Genomic DNA, 12,633 nt, shown 5'->3' on the forward strand with positions numbered 1-12,633 from the left:
TAGACAAAACAAACAATCACATTGGAGAGGAACAGATTTAACAACGAAGCGGGAAGTTCAACTTTACATAAATTTACCAGGTTGTCACCACAAATCCTAGTCCACCTTACAATGGTTTGAATTCAAGTAAGAAAATCATTCTATTGTCAACTAGGGAAATAGATCAGGAGGCCGGTTATTCAGAAGTTTGCGACGGTTCAGGAAGTTAGGAGGTGGATTGCGAGATAAGAAGCTTTCTTCTCGCAATTGTTGCACCGCCCCTTCAGCTCCAATAGTGAAGGCTTCCAAGATTGACTTCACAATTGGCCTATTGAACTCAGTAGAGTTAATCATGAGAGTGGCCCTATCCTTGAAGCGAGTGTCTTCATTAGCCTTGTAGACGACCAAAGCCGTTTGGGAAGTTTTCAGTTCTGCTTCTTTGGCGGATACCTCGGTTTTAGCTGAATTTAGGGAAGTATTCAAGGAAGTTATTTTGTCATCCTTCAGCTGCAAGGCCTTAAGTTTATCAGCCAATGACGACTCATTATCAGACTTTAACTTGTCGAGCTCAGCCATCTGTTTCTCCAAATTGGAAGTTAATTCTTTGTTAAGATCCATAGCTGATTTGAACTGTGACTGGAGACTCTCAATTTGTACTTCCAGTTGTTTCTTGGAGACAGGGGAAAGCGTGGCAGAAGATAACTCGGTAACCCGTTGTTTCAGTTTTTTGTTCTCGGATTTTAGCTTCTTGTTCTCATCGTGTAAGTTGTGCATCAACCGAGATAGACCCATATTCTCTAGCCATCGCTGGGAACATGATAAAGGATCATAAGATAGTAAAAGTAAAAGGCAGATAATAAATAAATTCTGACGAACATACTTGTGTTTCCTTGAAAATCGGTCAATTGCCTCAAGAGGAGAGAGCTCCCCAAAAAGAGATTGCATTTTTTCCCAGGCATCAGCAAAAGAACCTCCCAATAAGATAGGGAGAACGGGAATGACAGAAGATCCCGTAGAAAAAGAAGAAGTTGGAATAGAAGGGGGAGCAAAAACTAGATAAGAAGAAGGTAAAGAAGGTAAAGATCCAGATGTATGTACAGACAGAGGAAAGGTGAAAGAAGGGCCACTAGGAGAAGTGGTACTAGAGGAAGGTGGAGCAGAGAAAATGAGAGAAGGATAGAGGTTAGCCAAAGTAAGTTCATCAAAAGGAAGAGTAGTAGAAGTAAAGTCTTCTGATAACAATTCTTCGGCGGAAAGGATGAGTCTCCTTTTGGGAGGAGGAGCTCTAGTGAGTTTACGCCCCGGGCGTTTGCCAGGAGCAACTTTAGCTATCGATTTACCAGAGCTCACAGGAGACGTAAGCTCAATGATAGGAAGGGGAGTACCTAATGAGGTAGCAACAGCCACTGGTGAAGAAACAGTTTGCAAAGAAACAATAGGATTTCTGCAGGAAGGCGTTCGGAAGCCTCAGGAACCACCTGAGAGTTGGATACCTCCACTAAAGGAGTCAGATCTTCGATTGGAGGCGGCGGAGTGATGGCAGCAAGAAGCTCTTGTTCTTTTGCACGAATCGCGTCCTCTTCCAGATGCAGTTCTTCGTCAATTAAAGCAGAATAAAAATTGTCCACTACAGAGAAAGAAAAAATAGTTTAGTTAGTAAAAATCAATAAGGAAGAAGTAGGATTTTACCTAAAGAGCCTTGTGTAGCAGGCTTGACGGGGCTTAGACCAAATAAGTATAGAAGATCGACCCTCAGCCACTTAGGGATAGAAAGCCGACGACATAACAATTTTTCACAATAAATAGGAAAAGAAGGATGAAGATGAAATTCCTTGACGTCGGGCAAGGGAGGAAAGGAGGATCTCCAGGCATGAGACCAATGAACTGGTCCTGGAAACTTTATAAAGAAGAAACGAGATTTCCAAGCTTTAAGAGACGAGGGCATATCCTCAAAAAGGACCATCTTAGTCCGGGATTGGAACAGGAAAACACCGGGCTTCGAACACTTTGGGTAAGAAAATATGAAAAAATTTTGAGGAGTAGGAGGGATATCTAATAGACGGAATAGCATGTAGGTTCCACATAGATAACGAAAGACATTAGGTGCAAATTGCTGCAAAGGAATATCAAAGTACTGGCTCACTTCGATTAGGAAAGGAGGAATGAGAAACCTTAAACCCCCTATCAATTGATCCTTGAAAAAAGTCACGCAATTGGCAGGGGCACGATGAGGATGATCATCTGGTTTTGGGATTAAGATGCTATATTCCTTTGGGATTTCATATTGATGTCGGATGGAAAGCCTAGCATTTTTATCAAAGAAGAAGAGATTTGTACATACCAAGGAGCAATCATTTTTTCAGCCATAAACAGAAGTAAAAGTTAGTGGAACAGCAAGTTACTTACTAGAAGCAATAAAGGAGATCGCGGAAGAGCGGTGATCGTGAGGTTTGATCAAAGACTGTGGCGAGAAAAGAACACTAAGGCAGAAAAGAAAGGGACAAAGTTGATAAGAAGACGAAGAGTTTAGGGTTTGAAAAATACACAACCGTCGTTAGATCAAGACACTTTTCTCTCAATAGACGTTGAGGATTATAGAAAAGGGGCAAACGTTCATGTGACGTAGCAGAGAGAGAAGATATGTGTTACATAATCATAAAAGAGTATTTATGTTGGATGCGACAAATCGAATCATGCTGGGGTTGGTAACACCTCGTTATGCGCTTCCAACATTCTCTTACCAGTAAAAGGCCAATCACAAGCAAGGAAATTCTGAAGAGAAGACGTAGTTTACTAGGCATAATAAAGGAAGAGGGATTGAGTTTGACTAAATCTAGGTTAAGGACAAGAAAAAATAAGGAAAGTTATTTGGGCATAAAGCACGGTCCCAACTAATGTCATTATAAAGCATAAACTAGCATTGATCGAAATAATTTTAATTATAATATCGGTTGGCATAACTTTAGTTATAATAGATAAGTATAACATCGGCCGAGATAACCTTGTTTGTGATAAACAAGCAAATATCGGCCGGTATAACGTTAGCCACAATAGATAAGTATAACATCGACCGAGACAACCTTGTTTGTGATAAACAAGCAAATATCGGTCGGTATAACGTTAGCCATAATAGATAAGTATAACATCGACTGAGACAACCTTGTTTGTGATAAATAAGCGAATATCGATCGGTATAACGTCAGCTATAATAGGTAAGTACACCAGCGGTCAGGATAACCTTATCTATGATAAATGAGAGAATATTTGTCGAAATGACAATGTTTATGATATACAAGTGGATATTGGGCAAAGCATCACGTCTATTCTTATGAATTAGAGGGATTCAATAGAGTTACTTAATTCAATACAAAAGATTGTTTGAGTTTACATTTAGAATCTGATCAAATACATAATATTACATTTCCCCCTCAGAACATTAAACCTCGAAAGGTCAACAAAAATTACAAACATAAGCTCTTTGGATGCTTAGCAAATCTCAATCCCACCGGAGTCAAACTTGCCAGGGAGAAGAAGTGGAAATACCTTACTTGGCACAAAGGAAGCTTGCCCGGGCGACAGAAGTGGCAAAATTTTGCTCGGGACGAAGGAAACTATGAAGCAGGGTGGCCTCAAGGGCAAGGGGAAGGCGACAGATCTATTCAGGCCATGATGTAAAGGTGACTGAAAGAGCCTCTCCCCTGTTTGAGCCCTAGAGCTCTGCTTCCAGAGCAACCAAGCCTAGCCCGCGGGTAACATGGGCTATGCGTTCATAGCGACACCCACGGGCTATTCAGTTGGCCCTCCGTGAGTAGTGGGAACTCCTCTGAAACCCGTCGGGTTTGCAGAACAGTCTTGCCTTTGAATGGAGATCCTAGATCTCGAAAAACTTCGTCCCTTGGGATAGTTTCTCAAACCATAGAGTTAGCTAAAGCAAAAACTTGAATAAACTCATGTATAGATCTCACCTTGTACAATAAGAGTCACCCCCAAAGAGGGGGATCCAAGGCCATACTCTTAGCAGGAAAAGTTAGCGAGGGAGGAAAAGAACTAAGGTAGGTGATGAACGAAGAGAGGGTTGTAGCCCTATTTAAAGGATCAAAGGACCTAAGGAATCACTGTACTAAGGTTCACGGGATCACTGTACTCAGGTTCACAAGATAGCTGTACAAAAAATTCGTAAGGTGACTTAAGTACCTATGGCAGAGTCACCGGTAAAGAAAAAATAAAATCAGACCTGTGTCTAGTCAGTTGGCTACACCTCCTTTGACTAGACCTGAAGGGAAGGCTAGTGATATGGGTTACGTTTCATGGATCCTCGGTGAGGAAGGGAAAGGAGATAGCCGAGTTGAGAAGATAGATCAATATCAACCGAGATATACCTCCGGGGAGGAAAGCCAATATCGGTCAGGATATACTTCCGGAGAGGAAGGCTAATATCGGCGGGGATATGCCTCCAGGGAGGTAGACCCATATCGATCATGATATACCTCCAAGGAGGTAGGCTAATATCGGCTGGGGTATACATCAAAGGAAGTAGGCCAATATCGATCGAAATATACCTCCTGGAAGGCATGTTGGTTGCTACTCGGAAAACCTAGAGGTTCCACTGTACAAAAATTTTGTACAAAGGTCTGAACCTTTTCCAAGCTACCATGTGTTCTTTTAAATTAAATTTTGGATTGCTTGCGGAACTTAACACGTTTGATCCAAAACTTAATCTATTTGTTCTTTTAGGTTTTGACTTGGATCTCCTGCGGAACTTAACACGTTCGACCCAAATCGCCTTAAGTTATCAATTCCATTAAATATTAATTTCCATAATTGGTTTCCAGTACTGACGTGGCAAGGCACATGGCTTTCTTGGATATGGGAGCAACCACCACCGACTAGACAAAACCTTTTATGGAAAGCTAATATTTAATTTCCTAAAATAACTTTAGGTTAACCAAAAAGAACAATCAAATCACAAGGAAAAATAAAACAAAAGAACACAACATCGAAAAACATATTCGAAATACTAGAATCGTAAGCCTCTTGTATTTGGTATTATTTCCATAAATAACTAGCATGATGCAGAAAAGGAAAAACTACTAGTTATACCTTCTAGAAAGACCTCTTGATCTTCTACCGTGTTCCTTATCTAACCTCGGACGTTGTGTGGGCAACGGTCTTCCGAGATGAGAAACCACCAACCACCTTCTTCTCCTCCTAGCTAGGTTTGGCCACAACAAGGAAGCTTCACCAAGGATGAAGATCAAAACACCAACCAAGCTCCAAGAGATGCAAGCTTTCTCTCCTTCTTCTTCTTCTTCTCCAAGTAGTATCCGGCCACCACAAGAACTCCAAGAGGGATGAAGTATTCGGCCACCACAAGAGGAAGAGAGGGAGAGGATGATGGCCGGCCACAACACCAAGGAAAAGAGGGAGAGAAAATAATAGAGGTTCACTCATGAAGGCACCCCCACCCCTTCTTTTATATTCCTTGGACTTGGCAAATTAGGAAATTTAATTACAATAAAATTTCCTTAATTTCCTTGACATGATTTAATTGAGAAAAATAAAATAAAATTTCTCCAATTAAACTATATTGGCCGGCCACCACATGGAGAAATAAATTAGACAAGTTTTAATCAACAAATTAAAACTTCCTAATTTGTTTCCGAAAATTTTAAAATTAAAATTTCTCTTCAAAAATCTCTTCATGGTTGATAAAAAGAAATTTCCATAATTTTAATTTTACAACATGTGAATAATTTTTAAAGAGAAAATAAAATATCTCACCAATCTACAAATAAGGAAAGAGATATAATCTCTTTCTTTAATCTTTTGTAAATCTTTTTCAAAAGAGATATTTTAATTTTAATTCTCTTTAATAAATTATATTTTCCACATAATAAAAATTAAAATTAAAAATCTTTTTTAATTTAATTATGGCCGACCCTACTAGCTTGGGTTCAAGCTAGGGCTGGCCACCCTAAACCCATGCTTAGGCCGACCCTAGCTTGGCCGGCCCCCTTTAGGTGGGTATAGAAGGTGGGTATAGGTGGGTATAGTACTCTATAAATAAGAGGCTACGATAGGGACCTAGAGGAGGAATTGATTTTGGTCCCCCAATAAAACTAAGCATCCCGTGTTCACCCCGAACACACAACTTAATTTTATCAATAATAATTCATTCCACTAGAGAACTATTATTGAACTACCGCGCCAATCCCAAATTACATTTTTGGGCTCCTTCTTATTATGAGTGTGTTAGTCTCCCTGTGTTTAAAATATCGAATGTCCATTAATTAAGTGAGTTACTGACAACTCATTTAATTAATATATAAGTCTAAGAGTAGTACCACTCAACCTTATTGTCATGTCGGATTAAGTCCACCTGCAGGGTTTAACATGACAATCCTTATGAGCTCCTCTTAGGGACATTATCAACCTAGTATCTCTAGGACACAGTTTCCTTCTATAATCAACAACACACACTATAAGTGATATAATTTTCTAACTTATCGGGTTTATTGATTCATCGAACTAAATCTCACCCATTGATAAATTAAAGAAATAAATATCAAATATATGTGCTTGTTATTATATTAGGATTAAGAGCACACACTTCCATAATAACTGAGGTCTTTGTTCCTTTATAAAGTCAGTGTAAAAGAAACGACCTCAAATAGTCCTACTCAATACACTCTTAGTGTACTAGTGTAATTATATAGTCAAGATAAACTAATACCTAATTACACTACGACCTTCTAATGGTTTGTTTCTTTCCATTTTGGTCGTGAGCTACTGTTTATAATTTATAAGGTGCTGATAACATTATATTCTGCATGTGACACCACATACTATGTTATCTACAATATAAATTAATTGAACAACTACAACTAAATGTAGGCAATTTGACCAAATGTGATTTTTTATTCATAATGAATGTTTACAAAGCTTAGGCTTTCAGTATACACTCCAACAATCTCCCACTTATACTAATGACTAAGCTGTCATATCTTCTACCATACATCTGATTCCCATTCCCTCTACATGCCGATCGAAAGCTTTCGCCGGAAGGGCCTTAGTGAAAGGATCTGCCAGGTTATCCGCTGATGCAATCTTGGCGATGACAACTTCTCTTCGCTTCACGATATCTCGTATCAGGTGGTACTTGCGCTCTATATGTTTACTTGTCTTATGAGCTCGTGGTTCCTTTGAGTTTGCAACTTTACCATTATTATCACAATAAATTGTGATGATTTTAGGCAAACCAGGAATCACATCTAAGTCCATTAGAAAGTTCCTGAGCCATATTTCTTCTTTAGCTGCCTCAGAGGCTGCTACATACTCAGCTTCCATGGTTGAGTCCGATATGCATTTCTGCTTAAAACTCCTCCATGAAATGGCTCCACCTCCTAAAGTAAACACATAGCCTGATGTAGACTTACTATTGTCCCTATCTGATTGGAAATCTGAATCCGTGTAACCCACAGGGAGCAAATCGTCTGCTTGGTAAACTAGCATATAATCTCTAGTCCTTCTCAGGTTCTTTAATATATGCTTTACCGCCGTCCAATGTCCTTGTCCAGGGTTACTCTGATATCTGCTGACCATGCCCACGGCAAAACAAATATCAGGTCTCGTACATAGCATTGCATACATAAGGCTTCTACAGCCGAAGCATAAGGAACTGCTTTCAGGTCTTCTATCTCCTTTGATGTCTTTGGAGACATCTCTTTAGATAGAGCTATTCCATGCCTAAAAGGTAAGAAACCTTTCTTGGAATCCTGCATACTAAAACGAGCAATGATTGTATCTATATATGAAGCTTGGGACAGACACAACATTCTTTTCTCGCGATCCCTTATCACTTTGATCCCAAGAATGTGTGCACACTCTCTTAAGTCCTTCATATCAAATTGTTTGGACAACCATACCCTTACGTCTGATAATACCTTGACATTGTTGCCAATTAACAAAATATCATCTACGTATAGTACAAGAAATACCATCACGTTTCCGTTACACTTCTTATATACACAAGACTCATCCGGACACTGAATAAATCCATATGACTGGATTACTTCATTAAACCAGATGTTCCAAGACCTTGAAGCTTGCTTCAGTCCATAAATGGACCGATTGAGCTTGCACACTAGATGCTCTTTGCCTTTTTCAATGAACCCTTCTGGTTGCTTCATATGGATGTTCTCTTCAAGACTTCCATTAAGGAAAGCTGTCTTGACATCCATTTGCCAAATCTCATAATCCATATGAGTAGCAATGGATAAGAGTATCCGGATAGACTTAAGCATGGCTACCGGCGAAAAGGTTTCCTCATAATCGATTCCCACTTTCTGAGTATACCCTTTCGCAACAAGCCTAGCTTTGAAAGTTTCTACCTTCCCGTCTGTCCCTCTTTTCCTTTTGTAGATCCACTTGCATCCAACGACTTTTACACCATCAGATGGTTCTACAAGCTCCCAGACCTTATTAGAGTTCATAGACTCTATTTCAGAATTCATCGCCTTTTGCCAAGATGCTGCATCTATATCTTGGAGTGCTTCGTCATATGTTCGGGGATCAGGTTCATGTTTACCCGGGATCAAGTCCGAAGACTCTCCCAAAAACATGAATCTCTCAGGCTGCCTTACAACCCTCCCACTACGACGAGGCACTGTCTGTGGTTGTGTATCATGTGTGACACGTGTTGCAGTCTCTTGTGGTACTTCATCTTGTACTGTTGGTACTAAAGTAGACGTGTCCTCTCTTAGTTCTTCTAAAACAACTTTACTACTGGGCTTGTGATCCATTATATAGTCTTCTTCTAAAAACTGGGCATTGGTGCTAACAATGACCTTCTGGTCTTTAGGACTATAAAATAAACCACCTTTCATTCCTTTGGGATATCCTACAAACACGCGAACTTCTGTACGGGATTCTAACTTATCAGCATCTGGTTTCAGCACATGTGCTGGACTACCCCAAATCCAAATATGTCTTAGACTGGGTTTTCACCCATTCCACAATTTTATGGGAGTAGAAGAAACTGATTTAGAAGGTACTAAGTTTAGAACGTATACTGCTGTTTCCAGAGCATATCCCCAAAATGAATTTGGTAATTCTGAATAACTCATCATTGATCTAACCATCTCCATAAGAGTCCTATTCCTTCGTTCTGCTACACCATTCTGTTGGGGTGTTCCAGGTGCAGACAATTGGGATTGAATCCCGGCCTCTGATAAGTAATTCCTAAACTCTCCTAAGAGGTATTCGCCACCACGATCAGATCGTAGTGTCTTGATACTTTTACCTAATCGTTTTTCCACATCAGCCTTGTATTCTTTGAACTTATCAAAGCACTCGGACTTGCGGTACATTAGGTAAATATATCGATATCTTGAATAATCGTCTGTGAAAGAGACAAAATATTCAAAACCTCCTCTTGCCTGGACAGACATAGGACCACACAAATCAGAGTGAACCAATTCTAACACTTCTTTGGCTCTATACCCCTTGGCCTTAAAAGGCCTCTTGGTCATTTTCCCTTCCAAGCAAGATTCACAAGTTGGAAAATTTTTCAACTCTAATGAACCCAAAAGTCCATTGGCCATAAGCCTCTGAATCCTACTTAAGTTAATATGACCAAGCCTTAGATGCCAAAGATATGCTTGGTTCATTTCTGAAGGTTCTTTTCTTTTATTAGAGTTAGAAGATGAGTTATAAATTTCCATGTTTTGCTTTGTGGGAGAATTTGGATTTAAAATATACAAATTGCCAACTAATGTACCAGAACAGATAATCACTTTATTTCTCTTAATAACTACATCGTTACTAAAGGAAATTGAATATCCATCTAAAAACAGTTTAGAAACTGAAATTAAATTCTTTCTAAAACTGGGTACATAAAGACAATTTCTTAAAATCAAATTTCTATTTCTACTAAAAGATAAGTAGACGTCTCCCACTGCAACAGCTGCCACCTTAGTAGCATTGCCCATGTAGACGGTAATTTCTCCTTCAGATAGTCGTCAGGTTTCCTAGAACCCCTGCAAGGAATTGCAAACATGATCAGTGGCTCCCGTATCTACACACCAGGTGCTGGTAGATAACACCGCTAAACATGTTTCAACAACTAGAGCATGAGATATACCTTTGTTTTGGTTCCTACGAGGACAGTCCGCCTTCCAATGTCCTGTCTGCTTGCAGATGAAGCACTTGCCCTTCGGCTTCTTCACTCCAGCTTTAAATCCCGTACTCTGAGATCTATTCACTTTCTTTGTTGAACCGACTTGTTTCTTCTTCTTCTTTCCTCTCGGTTTAGAAGTAGAACCATTTTCAGCATAGTGAATTTGAGCATTGTGACGAAATAATCCTTCTGCTGCTTGAAGTTCTGTCAGTAGTTCCGCTAATGAATAAATCCTCTTATTCATATTATAGTTCAGGCGAAACTGCTCAAAACTTCTTGGCAGCGTTTGGAGGATCATATCGATCTGGGTTTCCCCATCAATTTCTCCTCCAAGGATCTGTATCTCGTTCAGATAAGCCATCATCTTTAGGATATGATCCCTCACAGGAGTACCCTCTTGCATGGTGGCTGTCATTATCTTTCTCATAGCTTCTTGTCTAGAAGCCCTATCCTGATGACCAAAGAATTCCTTGAGATTATTCATAATATCATAAGCTGTTGGTAAATCTTGATGCTGATGTTGCAATACATTTGACATTGAAGCCAAAATGTAACACCGCGCCATCTCATCTTCTTTTACCCATTTCCTATGATATTCAATCTCCTCTTGGGTAGATTCACCAGTAGGTGCTTCAGGGCAAGGCTCAGTCAGTACAAATTTATAGCTTTCAGTAGTAAGAACAATGTCCAGGTTCCTTTTCCAATCTATGTAATTAGGTCTAGTAAGTCTATTCTGTTGAAGTATGATGGACAGTGGGTTGAAAGTCATCCTAAGAATCACAAATAACTTTTGGTCAGAACTCTAAATTTAGAATAATATTGATTCCTTAAACAATACTATTTTAAATTAACCAACACCTCAAAACACCGTGAATTTTGTATTCTACGTTAGTGTGGACGTATACAAATTCAACATTTGTAAAAGGAGGGTTTTAACCCATTAATTTTATTATCTTGTCAACCTAACTTTTTGACAAATAAAATTAATAGTTGGTATCATTTGGTCACACAAATAATAGCAGTGACTCCGATGGGGAGGATACTATTAGATGTGTCTAAGTATATACCATTACTTGACACTAAGTCCATTAATAAGATTATGCCCCTTCCGTTGGGGAAGATCACATGCTCTTAATTAACCTCCTATAGTCATCCAAAAATGGAAGTCTGTTCTAGTGATCCACAAACAAGCTCATCCGTTATGGAGGAAGGCACTCAGAGCCAACGCGCAAGCTTGTTTGCATCACTTAGAAACCAGTAATGGAGACCATGGGATTTACTTAAAAAACCCTCTCCCACTTAGTTATTTATAAATGAGGAATTTTAACTATGCTAGCCTACTAAACTTGTAAACTAACATGCACACACAGCACAATATAAAAGCAATAAATAGAAAATCTAATTTTCAACTATTATGGCTTTTATCTCTAGTTGTCCTCCGTGTGTTGTCATCCCAAGCTGCTACCATATTTGGCCACCGCCACCGGGTCTAGCTGTCGCATCCATCTTGCTCCTAGTTCCGCTGCGCCTCTTGTCCTTAGAAGGTTCTACGCTTTGCAAGATTCGATCTGCGACATAAATAGAATTTTACATTTTTGATCCTATATTCCATAAAAGGAATGTACATGTATCTAGATCAAAAAGAAAATCCTAATAAAACTAAATACAGCTCCTGCTGTATTTTAATACAATCATACACACACATATAAATGCCCTTGACATGTCCAAGGGTCCAATCACACACATAATAACTAAAAGTCATAATAGTTGGATCCTGCATCCACAAAGTTAGTACATCCTACTATTAACCTGCCTAAATTATGTATGACATGTGCATAATTAACCTAATACCAAATACACAGAGGCAAAACCCTAGCTCTGATACCAATTGTTGGTTACTACTCGGAAAACCTAGAGGTTCCACTGTACAAAAATTTTGTACAAAGGTCTGAACCTTTTCCTAGCTACCATGTGTTCTTTTAAATTAAATTTTGGATTGCCTGCGGAACTTAACATGTTTGATCCAAAACTTAATCTATTTGTTCTTTTAGGTTTTGACTTGGATCTCCTGCGGAACTTAACACGTTCGACCCAAATTGCCTTAAGTTATTAATTTCATTAAATATTATTTCCATAATTGGTTCCCAGTACTGACGTGGCGAAACACATGTCCTTCTTGGATATGGGAGCAACCACCACCGACTAGACAAAACCTTTTATGGAAAGCTAATATTTAATTTCCTAAAATAAATTTAGGTTAACCGAAAAGAACAATCAAATCACAAGGAAAAATAAAACAAAAGAACACAACATCGAAAAACATATTCGAAATACTAGAATCGTAAGCCTCTTGTATTTGGTATTATTTCCATAAATAACTAGTATGATGCGGAAAAGGAAAAACTACTAGTTATACCTTCTAGAAAGACCTCTTGATCTTCTACCGTATTCCTCGTCTAACCTCGGACGTTGTGTGG

The sequence above is a fragment of the Zingiber officinale genome, chromosome 2A, assembly GCF_018446385.1.
Source record: "Zingiber officinale cultivar Zhangliang chromosome 2A, Zo_v1.1, whole genome shotgun sequence".
In the NCBI taxonomy this organism is placed as follows: Eukaryota; Viridiplantae; Streptophyta; class Magnoliopsida; order Zingiberales; family Zingiberaceae; genus Zingiber; species Zingiber officinale.